A 23146-nucleotide genomic window follows, 5' to 3' on the forward strand; every position below is an offset into this window, starting at 1 on the left:
CCACTTCCTGTCTTGGGCTTGATCTACATGATGCAAGCTGATTGGAGCAGGCATTGCACCTCCTCCAAGGTTTGATCTTATTTGCATCTTAGCCAAAAGGCCGAGATGCCGCTTTAAAAAATTGCTTCGATGAAGCCTGAGTTGCTGGTGATGGTTACCATGGCTGTCGTTTGTGAGGGAGAGAGAGAGTGATAGATTCTTCTGTTGCTCAGCACCCTTTTATACCTCGTTGGTTTTGCGCCCTTTTTGGCCATTGCCAATCAATCGATCAGGGCTTGATCACCCTGATTGATAAAGTCCAATCAGGTGCTGCCACATCGATCTTTGGGCGTGTACCCAACAGCCATGCCTGTTGCTGCTGGAGGCACGTAGGTCACATACCTCCCTCCCAAATAAGGGGTTAAGGCGTCCCTGTGTATAGTAAACAACTCTGTTTGACCAGAGAACATCCATTCTCTTTGAGATGGCCTATGTCCTGTGCACTCCAATGTCGTAGTAAGAAGTCTCACAACACCAGGTTAAAGTTGTGAGACTTCTTACTGTGCTTATCCCAGTCCAACGGTGGCACCTCCACATCATGTATTCCCCGCCTGTTTCTGTACTTGGCCAATTATCCCAGCATGCTTTGGAAATCGCCATCTTAGGTGGCCCCTTTGGCCTCAAGGGAGAGGTCGGGGAAGGAGGAAGATCAAAGAGGAGCTCTCTGAGGAATATTTCAAAGGCATGGCGCTAGGGGGCAGACCAGAGCAGAAGGAACGGAACAAAGTGTTCCAGAGGGCAGACATTCAGTGGCTGAATGAGGGGCATATTAAAAGATATTAAATGGAAGGCCTGCATTTATATTTCAAAGCCAATGAAGTACTGCTGAAGTGTAGTCACTGTTGCAATGTAGGAATCAAGGCAGCTAATTGTTGCACAGCAAGCTCCCAAAAACAGCAATGTGGGAATGGCCAGATAATTTGATGTTGGTCAGTTTTAGTCCCCTTATCTGAGAAAAGATATACTGGCATTGGAGGCAGTTGGAGAAGGTTCACTGGGTTGATCCCGGGTATGGAGGGATTTTCTTAGAGTAGAGGTTGAGTAGATTGGGCCAGTACTCACTGGAGTTTAGAAGAATGAGAGGTGACCTTATTGAGATATATTGAATTCTCAGGGGTCTTGACAGGATAGATGCTGAGAGGTTGTTTCCCCTTATGGGAGAGTCTAGGACCAGAGGGCAGGATCTCAGAATAAGGGGTCGTCCATTTGAGACAGAGATGAGGAGGAATGTCCACTCTCAGAGGGGAGTGAATCTGTGGAATTCTTTCCCACAGAGGGTTGTAGAGGCTGGGTCGTTAATATGTTCAAGGCTGAGATAGACAGATTTTTAATCAGTAAGGGAATCAAGGCTTATGGGGATAAGGCGGGAGAGTGGAGTTGAGGATTATATCAGATCTGCCATGATTTAATTGAATAGCAAAGCAGACTTGATGGGACGAATGGCCTATTTCCTATATCTGATGGTCTTGGTCGAAGGATAGGTATTGGCCAGGATACCATGATGGATTCACTTGCCAAGCTTGAAATAATGTCGAGCGATCTTTTACAGTCACCTGAAAGAACCTCTCCACTGAAAAGCTGGTCCTGCAGACAGTGCAGCACTCCCTCAGTGGTGTATCAGAGCTTCAGCCTGAACATGGTGCTTCCGTCTCCGGGGCGGGTCTTGAACTCGTAACGTTTTTGACTCAGAGGGGGGGAATTGTCCTGTCCCGCCCAGTATGGGAATAGTAACGGGCGGGGTATGGGGGAGTGGGGGGTGGACCATGCAAAGGCCTGTTGACCTCGGGCAGTATTTTCCCATTTTGGAGCGAATGTAAACAACGCCAGAAACAAAGGGCGGGATTTTCCGACCGCGCTCACCCCAAGGCTGGAAATTCCTATCCAAGGTGAACAGACTTTTGCATGTTCCTGTCCCGCCCGCTACCATTCCCATAGTGGGCTGGACGCCCACAGTGTTACCTGAACCACAACCAACATTGAACTGAACTGTGTCCAAATATCAAAGTTAATTAATTTAGGTAATTAGCATATTGTTACAAGATGCCATTCTCATTAGAACATGGAAATTGTCTTTGGGAATAGGTGATAAACACTGTAGATTTCAGATAGTTGAGCAACACAAACCTGAATCCAGTGGGTCGTCATTTCTGTTAAGCAGTTTCATTAAACCCCAATAATCAGACGTTAGGGGTGGCACGGTGGCACAGTGGTTAGCACTGCTGCTTCACAGCGCCAGGGACCCGGGTTCGATTCCCGGCTTGGGTCCCTGCCTGTGTGGAGTTTGCACATTCTCCCCGTGTCTGTGTGGGTTTCCTTCGGGTGCTCCGGTTTCCTCCCACAGTCCAAAGATGTGCTGGTTAGGTGCAAAGGTCATGCTAAATTCTCCCTCAGTGTACCCCAACAGGGGCCGGAGTGTGGCGACTAGGGGTTTTTCACAGTAACTTCATTGCAGTGTTAATGTTAGCCTACTTGTGACTAATAAATAAACTTTAACTTTAAGATTTCTAATAGAGTTAGCTCTGACAATGAGCATCCTGTAATACGTCTATCTCAGATACAGCCCCATATTTATCAGTGAAAGTCATGTGTTTCCAGCTATGGTCACAAGGTGGAAGTATAGTTCAAGAGTTATTAATTGTTAGTAACCGGTATTTGTAATTAACGGTTCATGAAAGATAGCATTTGTCGATCATCAATTACTATTAAATAAAGGTTATAATATTTAACTAGTGTATTTCAATCATTCAAAAACAACCGTACTGGTGTCAATCCCAACTCAGGACAAAACCAAAAGAATTTCAAATATGATCTGGAATGGCTGCATGCCATGGGGCGGAACGGTGGCACAGCAGATAGCACTGCTGCCTCACAACGTGAGGGACGCAGGTTCGATTCTGGTCTCGGGTGACTGTCTGTGTAGGGTTTGCACATTCTCCCAGTGTCTGCCTGGGTTTCCTCCGGGTGCTCCGGTTTCCTCCCACAGTCTAAAGATGTGCAGCTTAGTGGATTGGCCATGCTAAATTGCCCCTTGGTGTCAGGGGAGTTCGCAGGTTAAATACGTGGGGTTATAGGGTTAGGATCTAGGTGGGATTCTTGTCGGTGTAGACTTGATGGGCCAAATGGCCTCCTTCTGCACTGTAGATTCTATGATTCTATACTGGTATAGGGCCTGGGTGGGATTGTTGTCGGTGCAGGATCAATGGGCTGAATGGCCTGCTTCTGCACTGATTCTATTCTATGTAGAATTGTCCCATTCATATTGTGATTGCATTTTAGGCTCTGCGACCTTCTCTAGCCCGATAATTCACTCTTCATTTCTCCTGTGCATCCACCCACCTTTTTGCCTCACCCTCTGTAAACACTGCTGTCTGTGTTGTAACTCATGCCAAATCCCATTCTTCGATGTTCGCTCACCTTTTTTGGCTCAAGCAATGTATCTGACTGTCTGTGTGGAGTCTGCACGTTTTACCCGTGTCTGCGTGGGTTTCCTCCGGGTGCTCCGGTTTCCTCTCACAGTCCAACGATGTGTGGGTTAGGTGGATTGGCCATGCTAAATTCTCCCTGAGTGTCCCAAGATGTCAAGGTTAGATGGATTCACCACGGTAAGTGCATGGGGTTACAGGGATAGGGTGGGGGAGAGGGCCTGTGTAAAATACTCTGTTAGAGTTAGTGCAGGCTCGATGGGCCGAATAGTCTCCTTCTGCAGGTTAGGTGGATTGGCCATGCTAAATTGCCCCTTAGTGTCCCAAGATGTCAAGGTTAGATGGATTCTATGTCAGGATTCTATGAATGGCTTTATTTTTAAATTCTTATCATTGTTTACAGGTCTCCTCATGGCCTCACCTATTCTCACCCAGCCTCATGAGCCTCAAATATAAGTGTATTCATCTAATTCTGAGCATCACTGCCTCTCCGTCTTGCTTTCCTCCTTTCAGCCATTCTCAATTCCTACCTCGTTGACCCAGCTTTTGACCTGTTGTCCAATTAATGCCTTATGTACAGTTCTGGTCCCCTATTATAGAAAGAATATTATTAAACTAGAAAGAATGCAGAAAAGATTTACTAGGATGCTACTGGGACTTGATGGTTTGAGTTATAAGGAGAGGCTGGATGGACTGGGACTTTTTTCTCTGGAGTGTAGGAGGCTGAGGGATGATCTTATAGAGGTCTATAAAATAATGAAGGGCAAAGATTAGCTAGATAGTCAATATCTTTTCCCAAAGGTAGGGGAGTATAAAGCTAGAGGGCATAGGTTTAAGGTGAGAGGGGTGAGATACAAAAGGGTCCAGAGGGGCAATTTTTTCACACAGAGGGTGGTGAGTGTCTGGAACGAGCTGCCAGAGGTAGTAGTAGAGGCGGGTACAATTTTGCCTTTGAAAAAGAATAAGGCAGTTACATGGGCAAGATGGGTATGGAGGGAAATACCCATGCTAAATGTAGGCAATTGGGACTAGCTTCATGGTAAAAACTGGACGGCATGGACAAGTTAGGCCGAAGGGCCTGTTTTCATGCTGTAAACCTCTGTGACTCTGTGTGACGTGGTATCCAATGTTCCTTTATGATGCTGCTGTGAAATACTTTGGGACATTTTATGAAATGAAAGGTGCTATATAAGTAAAAGTTGTTGTTGTTAATGAAAGCTGTGCTTTCAGCCGTCTTGATTCCAATCTCTTCATTTCCCTTCCGAAACTACTTGGTTTCTTGGTCTTCCTCGAATGCTGCCACTGTGGCTAAGCTTCCAGTCACCCCTTGTAATTGCTCCTTCTTTGGCCCAGCAACCATTTTCCTTCATGTTTGTGGACATCTTTCTCAGTTAAAGTTGATAAATATTTACTGTTGAGGTGACAGCTTTAGCTCAAGATCGCTCTCATCACAATGTCAGGAAGTTGTGTGTCTCACTCCCCAGAAATACGTACATAAACTTCAATGCAAAAGTTAATTTGTTAGTGTCACAAGTAGGCTTACATTAACACTGCAATGAAGTTACTGTGAAAATCCCCTAGTCGCCACACTCCGGTGCCTGTTCGGGTACACTGAGGGAGAATTTAGCACGGCCAATGCACCCTAACCAGCATGTCTTTCTGCCTGTGGGAGGAAACCGGAGCACCCAGAGGAAACCCACGCAGACACGAGGAGAACGTGCAAACTCCAAAAAGACAGTGACCCGAGGCCGGAAATCGAACCCGGGTCCCTGGCGCTGTGAGGCAGCAGTGCCAACCACTGTGCCACCATACACAGTGTTGAGGGCATACATGCTGTCTTTCAGAGGAGGTGTTGGGCAAAATCTTACCAAGAAATGGCAGTGTGGTGTTTCTGGCATGTCTCTTACAACTCTGCAAAAAAAGAAAATCAGTGGGGCGTGTTCCACGCCGTCACGCGGGGCTGGGGCAGAGCCTCAACATACCGGCAAAATACAGCTGCACTGAGATCGGGGTGCCATCTTTCAAGAGTGCCTGGATCATAACAGGAATAAACCTCCCCCACAGCCCACAATGGAGATCTCAGGGACTTCCTCCCGCAATCAGAGCTGACATTCACCTCCTTTTTTCCTGCACCTCCCAACCCCCCACCCCGGCCCAATCATCTGCCCCTCCCCCCAGCAATCACCAGCCCCTCCCCCTGTGAACATTGGCCCCCTACCCCCCCAATCATCGGCCTTTTTCCTTTCTCCACCCCCCCCCCCCCCCCCCACCACAGTTGGAGCCGGCACCCCCAACTGCCACACCCCCCTCCCCCAGGGCACCGTTGGCACCCCCAGCTTCCCCGTCCACTGCGGCTCACCACCACATATAAATGAATCAGCACCACCCCCCCCTCCCACCCCCCCACATGAGGCTCCCACTGGGGCCCGTCCCTTGGCAAGGTTGGCACTGCCAGGGTGACATGGGCATGGCATTGCCAACCTGTGCCAAATGCCAGTGCCAGGGGGCATTGGCAGGCCACTGCTATACTCACCCTTACCCTTACCCTTACCCCCCACCCCGCCCCACCTCCCGGGGATCCCCAACAACAGGTTCACGTCTGGATGAAGCTGTTGTGAACTGTGCCAATGTGACGTCACGTTGGTGCGGTGTGTGGGGGCGGGTCATTATCTGTCGAGGAGGTGGGTTAGTAATATTAAAAATTGAAGTGTATATAAATTAGGTTCACAGCCATTATGGGCCTGAATCTGATGACATCGCCAGCGAGGGCCTGGGAAGATCCAAAATCGCAATTTCGCCGGCGAGATCTGTGAGTTGCAATCCCATGGTCGGTTGGAGTGAGCTCAAGATCATCCCCGTTAACTAACAGCCGTCTGGCTGGGATGACCCCAAAAGATTCCACAAAGGAAATGCTCGCATTTGTACAGCATCTTTCCTGACCTCTGACTCTCTCAAAGTGCTTTCCAGCCAGTGAAGCACATTTGAAATGCAGTCGCTGTTGTAATGCAGGAAACATGGCAACAAGCTCCCACAAACAGCAGCCTGATAATGATTGGACAATCTGTTTATTGTCACGTTGGTCGAAGGTTAAATATTGGCTAGGACTCCATCTCCTGCAGAATAATTCCATAGGGTCTTTTATATCCACCTGAATAGGCTGCTAGGCCCTTCACTGAGCAGTGCAGCGCTCCCTTAGCACCAGAGTGTCAGCATTGATTACTGTTCCTCAGCCCTGCAATAAGGCTTGAACCTTGAACTTTGTGATTCAGGGGTGAGAGTGTTACCAACTGAGAAAGGCCAGCATTGGAAGTGGAGTCTTCTTCAGTATCTCAGCCAAATTTTATACCCAACTAACATCCCTAAAACAAAACCTGGTCATTTACCTCATTGGCTTAATGGCACCTTGCTGTTGGCAATTTAGCTGCCACAGCTCCTGTGTTACAAGTGAATACACTTCAAAAAATTAGGCAAAGTCATCATAGTTCCAGATGACTATCGGCCACTCTCTCCTTTGAGGGGGAGAGCTGACGGCTGGTAATTTAACTTGAGGGTCACCACACCTCAGGCGAGGGGCAACGTTGAGAAGGCAGAGCCTTCATAAAGTACATAGTGGAATTTGAATTCAATAAACAATATCTGGAATTATGAATCTACTGATGACCATGAAACCATTGCCGATTGTCGGAAAAACCCCATCTGGTTCACTAAAGTCCTTTAGGAAAGGAAATCTGCTGTCCTTACCCGGTCTGGCTTACACGTGACTCCAGAGCCACAGCAATGTGGTTGACTCACTCACCTGATGAAGGGGCAGAGCTCTGAAAGCTCGTGATTCCAAATAAACCTATTGAACTTTAACCTGGTATTGTGAGGCTTCTTACTTGATGAAGTAGGAAATGACCTAGTGGTATTATCATTAGACTAGTAATCCAGAAACTCAGCTAATGTTCTGGGGACCCGGGTTCAAATCCCACCATAGCAGATGGTGGAATTTGAATTCAATAAAAAATATCTGGAATTATGAATCTACTGATGACCATGAAATGATTGTCGGAAAAGGCCATCTGGTTCACTATTGTCCTTCAGGGAAGGAAATCTGCCGTCCTTACCTGGTCTGGTCTCCATGTGACTCCAGAGGCACAGCAATGTGGTTGATGCTCAACTGCCCTCGGGCAACTAGGGATGGGCAATAAATGCTGGCCAGCCAGCGACGCCCATGTCCACCGAATAAATAAAAAAATTAACCTCAGCCGGTACGGCGATTGAATCCAAGCTGATGGAGTTGTTCCCCATCACAAACCAGCTGTCCAGACAACTGAGCTAAATAAAGAATAATACTTATAAAAATATCCCCTCCACCACCCCAATCCCCCGCCCCCCCCCCCCCCGCCACCGCCCCGCCACCCCCCCCCCCCCCCCCCCCCCCACCGCCCCGCCACCCCCGCTGCCCCCGAGAAGGCTCTGGAAGTTATTGGAACAATTTAATGCCTACTAGCATTTATTTGTCCTTCTTACTGCTGGTGTCACGTTGGTATTTCTGATACCAGAAAGCAGTGAAAATGTCATGGGAAAAAACAAGTAAACATGTTGATTGTCAAGGAGCAGAGGCTGATTTTCATAATCCGAGCACTGGTGTGACGTGTCTCGCACTTCGCCTGGGTACCAAACACACTTGTGCTATTTTTGCTCTGCTGTACGTGCTTGAGAACCGTGCTTTCGGGTTGCCTTTTATGGGTAGGTGAATAAAATGATGCCTTTTGACAGGTTGGCAACAAAACCAGAGCAAGGAGATGAGTTTTTTTTAACAGTGAGTTGTTATGACCTATAGAATTCCCACAGTGCAGAAGAGGTCATTTGGCCCATCGAGTCTGCATTGACAGGATATCTTAACCAGGCCCTCAACCCCCCCCCCGCCCTATCTCTGTAACCCCACACATTTACCCTGGTTAATCCACCTTAACCTACACATCTTTGGACACTAAGGGGCAATTTACCTTGGCCAATACACCAAACCTGCACATCTTTGGACACTAGAGTCATAGAGGTTTACAGCATGGAAACTGGCCCTTCGGCCCAACTTGTCCATGCCGCCCTTTTTTTTAAAACTCCAAAGCTAATCCCAATTGCCTGCATTTGGCCCATATCCCTCTATACCCATTGACCCATGTAACTATCTAAATGCTTTTTAAAAGACAAAATTGTACCCGCAACTAAGGGGCAGTTTACCTTGGCCAATGCACTTAACCTACACATCTTGGGTCATTAAGGGGCAATTTAGCAAGACCAATGCACCTAACCTGCACATCTTTGGACTGTGGGAGGAAACTGGAGCACTTGGAGGGAACGCAGACAGACACAGGGAGAATGTGCAAACTCCACACAAAGGGCCTGATTTTACCATTTTCATTCGAAGTGCTGAATCTGGGCGCAATTCACATCCGACTTGGAAATCTGCTTTCAGCCGCTCCCATACACACTCAGCCTGAAAAAAAAATCACGGATCTGAATCGCAGTGTGGGTGGGGCTTCGCGTGCCTGAAACGATCGGAGCTCTGAACTGCGCATGCGCAGTTAGAAAAAAATTTGAAAGAGCGCGCCCGTGTCACATCGCTCCCGTACCGCAGAAAGCGGCAAAAGCGGCCTGGGAGAGAAAAGCGAGAGCGATGACCTCCACAGACATCACTGTCCCCCTTATCCAGCCCCCGCCCCCCCGCTACCCAGACCGATCGTGACTCTCTGTCCCCATCCCCCCCACCGATCGCCCGCAGAATGGCAGTGGACCCTCTCTGCTCTCCCCCCCCCCCCGACCAGAGATACATCTGCCCCCCTCACACCAGTGAGCGATCGGGCCTCCCGACCCCAACCAGAGATACATCTTACCCGCTTCCCTCCTCCCTCCCCCCCCAGAGAAAGATCTGGCCTCACTCCCCCCCACCTCCACAGAGAATGATGTTGCCTCACTCTCCCCCCCGCCCCCCCAAGAGAATGATCTGGCCTCACTCACCCCCCACCCAGAGAATGATCTGGCCTCACTCACCCCCCCACCCAGAGAATGATCTGGCCTCACTCCCCCCGCCACCCGAGAATGATCTGGCCAGTCTCTCCCCCCTCCGCCCCCCCCCCCCGAGATTGATCTGACCTCACTCCTCACCCCCCCTCCCCCAGAGAATGATCTGGCCCGCCACCCCCCCAACCAAATAACGATCATTCCTCCCCCTCCCCCGCCACCAGACAACGATCTGGCCTCACTCCTCCCCCCTCCCCTGAGAATGATCTGACCCGCCTCCCTCCCTCTCCTCCCCCACCCCACCCACCGATCTGAGTCAGAGAGCCGTTGGAAGCTCTGAACTCGCCTCTTCAGCAAGTGGAGCGCCCCATTCAGACTTTTATGCAGCATGTCCATTTTGGCGCGATTCCGGATCGGCGAACGCGGCGATAAAGGGGGAAATGCTGATAAAGTTGGGCGGGCAGTTCATTAATTCAATTTAAATACATGCAAATGCATTTAAATCGATGTTACGCCCATTTCGGGTGCGAATCAGATCGCGGCCATTCCCGGGTCTCGGTAAAGTGGTCATCTGCGCGGACTCGGGCGCAGATCGCGTTAATGGCCTCATACCCGACTTTACCGACGCAATGGTAAAATAGGGCCCAAAGAGTCAACCAAGGCTAAAATTGTACCCGGGATCTTGGAGCTGTGAGACAACAGTGCTAACCACTGTGCCACCCTGCAAAACACTGACTCTAAAGTTGACCAAAGCAGATTCAAAAATTGCTTTCAAAAAAGAATTGGATTATATATTTGAAAGCGGGAGGGGCAAATGAGCAGGGTTAGGGAAAAAGAGCAAGGCAGCAGCACTGATCAAAGAGCCAACACAAATACAATGGGCCGAATGTACTCCTTCTGAGCTGTACGGGTTCTATGAGTAACCCTACACGGGCAAACAACATTAAGCATGAAAATTCAATGCCAGATGAGATGTTGTTCTGCATCGATTTCCTGTATTTCCAGTGAATTGATTGATACCTTTACCCAGTGAGTGATGGCGAGGTGACTTCAGGGATAGAATGATTTGGATGGACTGTCAGTCCAAATTTTACATGGTCCCTGGGGGAGCTCTTTAGTTGTTTCAGGAGTGCATGCGCATCCATAATAACTGACCTCTTCAATATTGCAGATGTTGATGGGGATGGATGAAGGGAGGTGGGAGGAGAGTTTCTATTGGGCTGAAAGGTCAGCTTGTGTGTTAGAATTACTTTGTAAGGTCTACGTGAAGGGGCCGTATAGATAAGTATTGCTATAACTGCCTGTTTGATTCTGATTTGTCAGTGTAAATGTTCCATTGGCCCATTAACCCCAGTAACTCGCTGTTTCATTGTGCACTCACTCTCCCTCAGTCTTTCGAGGGCTGTTAGTGTGACGTACTCAGACATATTCCATTTTATGCTTTCTGACAGATTCACCCATTCCATTAACTCCAGCATCTTTCCTTCCATGCTTTGTGATACGGTCAGCCAGAAGGACGTGGAGGCTTTGGAGAGAGTACAGAGGAGGTTTACCAGGATGTTGCCTGGTATGGAGGGGCTTAGTTATGAGGAGAGATTGGGTAAACTGGGGTTGTTCTCCCTGGAAAGATGGAGGATGAGGGGAGACTTAATAGAGGTGTATAAAATTATGAAAGGCATAGATAGGGTGAACGGTGGGAAGCTTTTCCCCAGGTCGGTGGTGACGTTCACGAGGGGTCATAGGTTCAAGGTGAAGGGGGGGAGGTTTAACACAGATATCAGAAGGACATATTTTACACAGAGGGTGCTGGGGGCCTGGAATGCGCTGCCAGGCAAGGTGGTGGAGGCGGACACACTGGGAACGTTTAAGACTTATTTAGACAGCCATATGAACGGAGTGGGAATGGAGGGATACAAAAGAATGGTCTAGTTTGGACCAGGGAGCGGCACGGGCTTGGCGGGCCGAAGGGCCTGTTCCTGTGCTGTATTGTTCTTTGTTCAGCCACTCCATTAGTGTTGATGCCTGTTCTACATTGTATGCAGTCTTTTCATAGTGGGACGCAGGCGTCGCTGGCTAGATCAGCATTCAGTGCCCATCCCTAACTGCCCTTGTGAAGGTGGTGGTGAACTGCCTCCTTGAACAACCGCAGTCAATGTAGTGTAGGTAGGTACATCCTCAGTGCTGTTAGCAAAGGGGTTCCAGGATTTTGACTCAGCGACAGTGAAGGAACGGTGATATATTTCCAAGTCAGGATGGTGTGTGTGGCCTAGAAGGGAACTTCCAAGAGGTGGTGTTGCCATGAAATCAGCTGGTTGATTGAGGTAGGTGCCGAGGATGTGAAATTGGAAGACACACTGAAGGAAGTCAATGTAATGACCAGCCTGAATAACATATGTATGGGGTATTTTTAAAAAGAGAAACACAAGTCCATTTTTCACATTGTTGTTTATTGTCCTAAGCTTTCATTCCTCTTCCTTGATTTTTAAAAATTCATTCATAAGACATGGGTGTCGCTGGCTGGCCAGCATTTATTGCCCATCCCTAGTTGCCCTTGAGGAGGTGGTGGTGAGCTGCCTTCTTGAATCGCTGCAGTCCATGTGTTATGGGTTTCCCACAACGCTGTTAGGGATGAAATTCGAGGATTTTGACCCAGCGACTGCAAAGGAATGGCGATATATTTCCAAGTCAGGGTGGTGAGTGGCTTGGAGGGGAAGTTACAGGTGGTGGTTTTCCCATGTATCTGCTGCCCTTGTCCTTCTAGATGGAAATGGTCGTGGGTTTGGCAGGTGCTGTTGAAAGATCTTTGGTGAATTGCTGCAGTGCATCTTGTAGATAGTACACACTGCTGCTACTGAGCGTCGGTGGTGGAGGGAGTTGATGTTTGTAGATGTGGGATCAATCAAGCGGGCTGCTTTGTCCTGGATGGTGTTGGGCTTCTTCAGTGTTGTTGGAGCTGCACCCATCAGGCAAGTGGAGAGTATTCCCTCACACTCCTGACTTGTGCCTTGTAGATGGTCAAGAGAGGTGGGTTTTAAGGAGCATCAGCAACAACTTTTATTTATGCAGCACTTTTAACATAATAAAACATCCCAAGTACTTCACACGTACAAATTAGGCTTTGGGGAGTCAGGGGGTGAGTTACTCGCTGCAATATTCCTAGCCTCTGACCTGCTCTTGTAGCCACTGTGTTTATGTGGTGAGTCCAGTTGAGGTTCTGGTCAATGGTAACCCCGAGGATGTTGACAGTGGGGGATTCAGTGATGGTAACACCATTGAATGTCAAGTGATGGTCATTAGAGTGTCTCTTATTGGTGATGGTCAATGCCTGGCATTTGTGTGGCGTGATTGTTACTGCCACTTGTCAGCCCAAGCCTGGATATTGTGCAGATCTTGTTGCATTTGAAAATGGGCTGTTTCAACTGCTTCTTCAACTTCTGGCTCCACTCCAATGCTATGTTTCTGATCTGTGGCCATCTGTTGTAGAGCGGCCTTCTTCATACCTGGTTCTGAGGAAGTGTAGGCAGAGCCTGCCAGTAGGTTTGAGGGGCCGAGTGGCCAATGCCTGTTCCTAATTTGTATGTGTGTCTGCTCATGTGAAGTGCCTTGGGACGTTTTATTACGTTAAAAGTGCTACATAAATGTAAGTTGCTGTTGATGCTCCTTAAAACTCATCTTTCTTGACCAATCATTTTGGTCACCTGTCCCAATACTTTCTTCATTGTCCTGCTGAGTTTTAGTCTGTGATGCAGTTGGGGATCTGAAAGGCACCAAGTAAATGCAAGTTGCTGTCGTTGTTGTTGGATGTAAAGTTTGATCTGGTACATTTTGCAATTTGGCACAAGGTACAGAGGAGCAAAAAAGAAAATCCAAAAACAGCACGGGATCGAAGTTTTAAAAATTGCCCAGTGCACAGGAACAAGAGAATATCAAAGAACTTCACTGAAGGTCAGGCCAGGGAGAGAATACACAGGCATCACACACTACCTGGGGAGGGATATGGTGGGCCATACTGGGATGAAGGCCCATCATTATCACACCTATTAGTATACAGTGAAAAGCGTTGTTTCTTGCACGCTATACAGACAAAGCGTACTGTATATTGAGGGCAGCACGGTGACACAGTGGTTAACACTGCTGCCTTGTGGCGCCAGGGACCCAGGTTCAATTCCAGCCTCAGGTCACTGTCTGTGTGGAGTTTGCACGTTCGTCCCGTGTCTGCATGGGTTTCCTCCGGGTGCTCTGGTTTTCTCCTACTGTCCACTGTTAGGTGGATTGGCCATGCTAAATTGACCCTAATGTCAGGGGGATTGGCAGGGTAAATATGTGGGGTTACAGGAATAGGGTCTGTGTGGGATTGTGGTCGATGCAGACTTGATGGGCCGAATGGCCTCCTTCTGTACTGTAGGGTTTCCATGATTCTGTGATTATGGTTACTAACAACCGCAATGTTCAAAGTCAAAAATTTTCCAAGCACGATCTGGCAAACTTGGAGAAAATGAACAACAGAAATGGATAAGGGAATGGCTTTCGGGGCAGGATGGGGAAGAGATTGGGAGATGTGGCCAAATGTGTGGACAGAAAGATGAGTTTTGGGAAGGTTTTTTTGAATGAGAGATGTTAAGGGGAGTAACGTTTACAGGAGGAGGTTCCAGAGAGAAGGTGGGTGATGGCTGCATTGCCCATTAGGGACATAGGGGCCAGAGCTGGAGGGCCACAGCTTGTGGGAGGGATATAAGGGTGCGGGGACTGCCTTCACGGAAATTGTTGCAGTGCAGGATAAGGCCATTTGGCCCATTGTGTCTGCACCGGCTCTCCAAACAAGCAGCATGGCTTAGTGCCCGTCCCCTTTCCTTTCCCCGTACCCCACACATTGCTTTATTCAAATAATCATCTAATGCCGTCTTGAATGCTTCAATTGAACCTGTCTCCACCACACTTCTAGGTATTGTACTCTAGACCCCAACCACGCACCCTGGACATTCTCTCTTCCACCTTCTTCCATTGGGAAAAAGATACAAAAGTCTGAGGTCACGTACCAACCGACTCAAGAACAGCTTCTTCCCTGCTGCCTTCAGACTTTTGAATGGACCTACCTCATATTAAGTTGATCTTTCTCTACACCCTAGCTGTAACTGTAACAATACATTCTGCACTCTCACCTTTCCTTCTCTATGTACGGTATGCTTTGTCTGTATAGCGTGCAAGAAACAATACTTTTCACTGTATCCCAATACATGTGACAAATTAAAAATCAAATCAAATCATGAGAAAAAGTTTTTTCTTACATCACATTTGCTCCTTTTGCAAATCACTTTAAATCTGTGCCCTCGCGTTCTTGATCCTTTTACGAGTGGGAACAGTTTCTCCCTATCTACTCTGTCCAGCCCCCTCATGATTTTGAACATCTCTATCGAATCTTCTCTTAGACTTCTCCTCTCCATGGAAAACAGACCCAAACTCTCCAATCTATCCTTCTGCTGTGGGGTCTGGATGAAGACTTGTAACTTGCCTTTCTACAGAGGCTTACAATTACAAGAAATATGATTTGAGGTCACGAAGATAAGAGAGGGAACTTCCAACAAAATAACCTGTGTACACATGTCTGTGTGGAGTTTGCACATTCTCCTCGTGTCTGCATGGGTTTCCTCCGGGTGCTCCGGTTTCCTCCCACAGTCCAAAGATGTGCGGGTTAGGTTGATTGGCCATGCTATAATTGCCCCTTAGTGTCCTGAGATGTGTAGGTTAGAGGGATTAGCGGGTAAAATATGTAGGGATATGGGGGTAGGGCCTGGGTGGAATTGTGGTCGGTGCAGACTCGATGGGCTGAATGGTCTCTTCATGCACTGTAGGGTTTCTATGATTTCTATGACATGTAACAAAAAGCAGATCACAGTCTGTTTCATTTTTGTTGTTCATTAGACAGAAAAATATTAGGTAATGTCAATGTTAGAAGCTCATAGATATTGATTGTTCCGTTTGTTCCACAGCTCAATACAAAACATAATTTAATATTCTGGAGAGAAGACTTAGTTTTAAAACACCTCATTAGATATGGCGATAGGTTGATCAGCCGTGACCTTATTGCTTAGCAGATCAAGCCAGTGTGTGGCCTGTTTCCATTTATTCTGTTCTTATCTCTCAAACATCTCAACGGCCAATGACGCGGTAATGCGGTGATTGCTGTGGTGAAGAACATTGACTTGGCAGAGATAGCTGCAAAGTCAATGGAAGTGTTTAAAAGAACAGCAAATGCTTATTGGAGAACAAGGAGCATTCAGGGATGTGCAGGCAAAGTGGATTAAGAAGGTAGTTCCGCTATTAATAGTGTGGCATAAGAGACTAAGTGGGCTGCATAACCTGCAACTGTTGCTGCTACATGTGCCCATTAGTGCTGGCCTCAAGATAGAGGAACAGGGAGATGTTTGCACTTGTGGGTGAGAACAGAACTCAAGGCAATAAATGTATGCCCCCTATTATACTCCTTATACACCTGTGACTGTGCAGCCAAATTCCCCTCCAACTCGATTTTCAAGTTTGCTGACGACGCCACCATAGTGGGTCGGGATTCAAACAATGATGAGACAGAGTACAGGAATGAGATAGAGAATCTGGTGAACTGGTGCAGCAACAATAATCTTTCCCTCAATGTCAACAAAATGAAGGAGATAGTCGTCGACTTCGGGAAGCGTAGTGGAGAACATGCCCCTGTCTACATCAATGGGGACGAAGTAGAAATGGTCGAGAGCTTCAAGTTTTTAGGTGTCCAGGTCACCAACAACCTGTCCTGGTCCCCCCTCATGCCGACACTATAGTTGAGAAAGCCCACCAATGCCTCTACTTTCTCAGGAGACTATGAAAATTTGGCATGTCCGCTACGACTCTCACCAGCTTTTACAGATGCACCATAGAAAGCATTCTTTCTGGTTGTATCACAGCTTAGTATGTCTCCTGCTCCGCCCAAAACCGCAAGAAACTACAAAAGGTCGTGAATGTAGCCCAATCCATCACACAAACCAGCCTCCCATCCATTGACACTGTCTACACTTCCCGCAGCCTTGGAAAAGCAGTCAGCATAATGAAGGACCCCACGCACACAGGACATTCTCTCTTCCACCTTCTTCCTTTGGAAAAAAGATACAAAAGTCTGAGGTCACGTACCAATCGACTCACGAACAGCTTCTTCCCTGCTGCTGTCAGACTTTTGAATGGACCTACTTCGCACCAAGTTGATCTTTCTCTCCACCCTAGCTATGACTGTAACACTACATTCTGCACTCTCTCCTTTCCTTCTCTATGAATGGTATGCTTTGTCTGTATAGCGCGCAAGGAACAATACTTTTCACTGTATGTTAATACATGTGACAATAATAAATTAAATCAAATGATAGTTACCAATAAAATATAAGATTGTCACTAATAAATACAATAGGGAATTCAGGAGAAAAGCCTTTACCCAGAGGGTGGTTAGAACATGGAACTCACTGCCACAGGGAGTAATAGGATAGGTGGATTTAAGGGGAAGCACTTGAGGAAGAAAGGAATAGAAGGATATGATAATGGGGCTAGAATGAAGGATGGGAGGAGATCGCATGTGGACCTGTTGAACTGAATGGTGCTGTGAATACTTTATCAGGTCTACCTCAAGAATGAGCAGCATTACCAATGACGAAGATGTCTATTTGAAGTTTATTTATTAGTGCCACAAGTAGGCTTACATTAACACTGCAATAAAGTTACTGTGAAAATTCCCTAGTCGCCACACTCCGGCACCTGTTCAGGTACACTGAGGGAGGATTTAGCATGGCCAATGCACGTCTTTCGGACTGTGGGAGGAAACCGGAGGAAACCCATATAGACACAGGGAGAACGTGCAAACTCCGCACAGAAAGTGACCCTAGCTGGGAATTGAACCCGGGTCCCTGGAGCTGTGAGGCAGCGGTGTTAACCACTGTGCCACCAGTTCCAGTTCTCAGTATAGTTGCTCCATTGCATGTTGGCTGCTGTACTCTCCACTTCACCGCGTTTCAATATTACACGAATTAAATTGTAGAAGCCACTTATTGTGCGTACAAATATGTATGAAACAATTACAAACTCCCTCAAGGACCCTGTGGAGTTTTTACTGACACTCCATTAACTTTATAAGAACATAAGAACTAGGAGCAGGAGTAGGCCATCTGGCCCCTCGAGGCTGCTCTGCCATTCAATAAGATCATGGCTGACTGATCTTTTTGGGGACTCAGCTCCACTTACCCGCCCACTCACCACAACCCATAATTCCTTTACTGTTCAAAAATTTATCTATCCTTGCCTTAAAAACATTCAATGAGGTAGCCTCAACTGCTTCATTGGGCAGGGAATTCCACAGATTCACAACCCTTTGTGTGAAGAAGTTCCTCCTCAACTCAGTCCTAAATCTGCTTCCCCTTATTTTGAGGCTATGCCCCCTAGTTCGAGCTTCACCCGCCAGTGGAAACAACTTCCCTGCTTCTATCTTATCTATTTCCTTCATAATCTTATATGTTTCTATAAGATCTCCCCTCATTCTTCTGAATTCCAATGAGTATAGACCCAGTCTACTCAGTCTCTCCTCATAAGCCAAACTTCTCAACTCCGGAATCAACCTAGTGAATCTCCTCTGCACCCCCTCCAGTGCCAGTATATCCTTTCTCAAGTAAGGAGACCAAAACTGTACACAGTACTCCAGGTGTGGCCTCACCAGCACCTTATACATCTGCAACATAACCTCGCTGTTTTTAAACTCCATCCCTCTAGCAATGAAGGACAAAATTCCATTTGCCTTCTTAATTACCTGCTGCACCTGCAAACCAACTCCTTGAGATTCCTGCACAAGGATGCCCAGGTCCCTCTGCACAGCAGCATGCTGCAATTTTTTACCATTTAAATAATAGTCCATTTTGCTGTTATTCCTACCAAAATGGATGACCTCACATTTACCAACATTGTACTCCATCTGCCAGACCCTCGCCCACTCACTGAGATCATCTATGTTCCTTTGCAGACTTTCAGCGTCCTCTCACACTTTGCTCTTCCACCCATCTTAGTGTCATCTGCGAATTTTGACACACAACACTTGGTCTCCAACTCCAAATCATCGATGTAAATCGTAAACAATTGCGGTCCCAACACTGATCCCTGAGGCACACCACTAGTCACTGATCGCCAACCAGAAAAACACCCATTTACCCCCACTCTTTGCTTTCCGTTAGTTAACCAATCCTCTATCCATGCTAATACATTACCCGTAACACCGTGCACCTTTATCTTAGGTAGCAGTCTTTGGTGCGGCACCTTGTTAAAGGTGCCTCTGAAGGTGCCTCATCTCTGAAGGGAGATGACCAATCATTCACTGAGTGAAGGGAGCACTCAGCACAGCTGAGTTCTAGAACAAAATGTCCCGGGATCAATCTGATCTCAATCCAGGCTGCTTTTGGGGTGCTTCAGTTGGCCTCAGTCTCCCTTGTTAGAGACAGAATCTTTACAGTGCAGAAGGATGTCATTCGGCCCATTGACACACTGGCACATTGGTTAGCACCGCCACCAGGGACCCGTGTTCTATTTCAGTCTCGGCTGACTGTGGAGTTTGCACATTCTCCCCGTGTCTGCGTGGGTTTCCTCTGGGTGCTCCAGTTTCCTCCCACAGTCCAAAGATGTGCGGGTTAGGTTGATTGGCCAAGCTAAATTGCCCCTTAGTGTCCAAAGTTGTGTAGGTTAGGGGGATTAGTGAGGGAAATACACAGGGTCATGGGGATCTGGTCTGGGTGGGAGTTGGAGAGCCAGTGCAGGCTCGATGGACTGAATGGCCTGCTTCTGCACTGTCGGGAATCTATGATTCTAACCTCTCCTCCAAGTGATGGCACTCGTGACAGTGCCGCACTGGAACATTAGCCTTGATTCGGTACTCAATTCTCAAGAGAGGATCTCGACTCCCAACTCTTTGATTCGGAGATCGGACTTGTGCAAATTGAGCCACAGAGGCACCTGTACCTCAGCCAAGTGAATCCTCGTCATCTGTAATCCTTAACAATTAACATTGACAAGATCTTTGACCATGAAGAGAATTACGACCTAACCCAATTCTGTCCTTATCATTCCTTCCAGGCCTGATTTTACCATCAAGTTGCGCCCGTTTTCAGGTGCGAAAACTTGGTAAAGTTGGACGTGAGGCAAGTAGCGATCGGGTATGCACCTAAAACAGGCGTGAAGGCCATTTAAATGCATCTAAATTGACTTAATGGGCTGCACGTCCAACTTTATCGGCACTTCCCCCTTTACCACCGCGTTCGCCCATCCAGATTCGGTGAGAAACAGACATGCTCCATAAAAGTCCAATTCCGGTGCTCTAGCTAGTAAGGAGATAAGTGTCAAGTGTCCGACAGCTCTCTGTTTGAGATTGGTGCGGGGGGGAGGTCTGTTGCCACTCTGCCTGTGATCAATGGGGTGGAAGGGGGGAGGGGGATGCGATCGGTCTGGGTGGTGAAGGGGATGGGGGATAAGGGGGTCAGTAATGTTGTGGGGGTGGGGCAATGCCTGTGGGGGCCAGGGGGAGGCAGTATTGGGCCCGGGAGCGATGTGCCAGCGGAGCAGCATTCTATCGTTTTTTTTCTGCGCATGCGCAGTTGGAGGCACCAATTGGAGCTGCAAGGTTTCGGGCATGTTAAGCCCCGCCCACAGGCTTCTACAGCACGGTTCAGAATCGCTGCTATTTTTTCAGGCAGAGTGCGTATGGGGGCACCGGAGAACGGGTCTAAAAGTCGGATCTGAAACATTTCCAGTTTCAAGCCCACCCAGCACTTAGAATCCCTATCGGCCATTCAGCCCATCGAGTCTGCACTGAGTTTCGTACCCAGTCCCTTTCCCCCGCCCTATCTCCATCACCCCACACATTTACCATGGCCAATCCATCTAACCTACGCATCCTGGGATGCTAAGAGGCAATTTAGCATGGTCAATGCACCTAACCTACACATATTTGGACTGTGGGAGGAAACTGGAACACCCGGAGGAAACCCACGCAGATACGGGGGGAATGTGCAGACTCCATACAGACAGTGACCCAAGCCGGGAATCAAACCCGGGTCCCTGGCACCGTGAGACAGCAGTGCTAACCACTGTGCCACCGTGATGCCTCCTAATAGCAACTATTCAGGGAAGTGCAGCATGTGGACTTAAAAGGCGGAGTTTTCCCATCCCGCCTACCACGGGAATCATCGCGGGCGGGACACGGAACGTGCAAAGGTCTGTTGACCTCAGACAGGATTTTTCGGTCTTGGGACGAGCGCGGCTGGAAAATTCTGCCCAAAGTCATGAGGCGACTCACTGAGCTGGATGTTTTCTTATTGTAGGAAAAAAAGATGAGAAAGGATATGGTAAAGGGATTTAAAACACTGACAGGAATAGATGTCAGGGATCCAAACCAGCAGTTTCATTGAACAAACTAGAAAGAGTTGAGGACAGAATTAGAAAGCCTTAGGCAAAACTAGAGGTTAGAAAAATGTATTTCTCCCACAGAGCAGTAGATTTGTGGATTAGACTCCCAGCCAAAGTAATTACTGCTACCTTATAAAGAAAGTGATGCTTGAGATGGACTGTAATCGGGATAATTATACACACAGATGATTAAATACCTTATGGAACACTGCAGCTACTCTCCTGTTAGAGAATGGAGTTTCAGTGCAATGTGATTGGTCACGGCTGAGCACTGCTGATTGTAATGTGGAAATGCATTTATATTGGCATAGTTTAAATTCAGACGCTGAGACTCAAAACAACATCCCACAACGGTGGCACAGCGATTAGCACTGCTGCCTCACAGCGCCAGGGACCCAGGTCCAGTTCTGACCTCGGGTCACTGTCTGTGTGGAGTTCGCACATTCTCCCCGTGTCTGCGTGGGTTTTCCTCCAAGTGCTCCGGTTTGCTCCCACAGTCCAAAGGTGTGCGGGTTAGGTTGACTGGCCATGCTAAATTGCCCCTCAGTGTCAGGGAGATTAGCAGGGTAAATATGTGGAGTTATGGGGGTAGGGCCTGAGTGGGATTGTTGCCGGTGCAGACTCAATGGGCCGAATGGCCTCCTTCTGCACGATGTGGAGATGCCGGCGTTGGACTGGGGTAAACACAGTAAGAAGTCTCACAACACCAGGTTAAAGTCCAACAGGTTTATTTGGTAGCAAATACCATAAGCTTTCGGAGCACTGCTCCTTTGTCAGGTAAGTGGGAGTTCTGTTCGTGAACAGAACTGTTTGTGAACAGATCTCCCACTTACCTGACGAAGGAGCAGCGCTCCGAAAGCTAGTGGCTTTTGCTACCAAATAAACCTGTTGGACTTTAACCTGATGTTGTGAGGCTTCTTACTGTCCTTCTGCACTGCAGGGATTCTATCTATGAAAAAAAACAACTTCAGAATGTCCGAAAGCACTTTCTAGCCAATGACATACTTTTGTTGCGTCATCACTGTTATAATGTCGGAAAGTCAATTTACTCCCACAGAAAACAATGAGAAAGTGTCTAAAATATGGGTTTCCTCCGGGTGCTCCGGTTTCCTCCCACAGTCCGAAAGATGTGCTGGTTAGTTGCATTGGCCGTGCTAAATTCTCCCTCAGTGTCCCCGAACAGACGCCAGAGTGTGGCGACTCGGGGATTTTCACAGTAAATTCATTGCAGTATTTAATGTAAGCCTACTTGTGACATGAATAAATAAACTTTAAAACTTTAAAGGGTCGTCCCTTTGTTCTAAGGCTGTGCCCTTGGATCCTAGTCTCTCCTACTAATGGAAACATCTTCCCCATGTCCACTCCCACTCTGCCCAGGCCTTTCAGTATTCTGTGAGTTTCAATGAGGTCCCCCTTTATTCTTCTAAACTCCATCGAGTACAGGCCCAGAGTCCTCAAACGCTCCCGCGCGTGCGCCAGCTGGGACAGGGCCGCACGTGCGCGGTTTAGGTTTTTCATGTTGGTCAGGCCCATGCACGTGACCAACGGGACTTGGAGCTGAAGACAAACATCCCCATGTGCCCGCGAAAACTCAAAAAGGGTGCAAAAACCCTGGGAGAAGCGAGAGAGACAGGGAGAGGCTTAAAAAACACACAGGCGAGAGGACAGGGAGAGGCTTAAAAAACACACAGGCGAGAGGACAGGGAGAAGGTAGAAAGGAAGTTCCCAGTCAGGGGAGAAGGCAAAGAAAAGAGGAGATGTGCCTCAAAAAATGTTTATGGTACAGAGGTGTGACATGACATATAAAAGATTGGGAACCGCTGACCTGGAGTGCTAGCTTCAATTTTACCACCAAGTCTCTGGAGTGGGATTTGAACCCACAACCGTGTAATTGGAAAACAAAAATGCAGCCATTGACTACAAACTAATCACACATTTACATCTAATTCAACATGAGGCATAGACACAGAACCTTTACGTTCTTTTTTTTTAACATATGCTCCGTTACAGAATGTCAGTGGTTAATATTGATTTGCCTCCTCAGATATACAACAAAAAAGACATAATTTCTCTGCTAAAATGCTCAACAATTAAACTGGCAATTGTGGATAAAGACTACGGTTGGCCCAAGAAAAGTCAAACGATTTCTGAGCCTTTGGAAAGGCTGGAAGCTAAAGAAACCTGCTGTAACGTTTGTTGCTCCCTGCAAGCTCGCAGATGTGACGTTTGAT

The 23146-nt window shown here is 47.7% G+C and overlaps 1 protein-coding gene across 1 annotated transcript in view; it reads left to right on the forward strand.

The window, feature by feature from the left end:
* LOC144479684 (sphingosine 1-phosphate receptor 3-like) overlaps positions 1–23146 on the forward strand; it is a 408647-nt gene that overhangs the window by 21466 nt on the left and 364035 nt on the right. The window lies entirely within an intron of this gene.

This window comes from Mustelus asterias, chromosome 26 (assembly GCF_964213995.1).
Source record: "Mustelus asterias chromosome 26, sMusAst1.hap1.1, whole genome shotgun sequence".
NCBI lineage: Eukaryota > Metazoa > Chordata > Chondrichthyes > Carcharhiniformes > Triakidae > Mustelus > Mustelus asterias.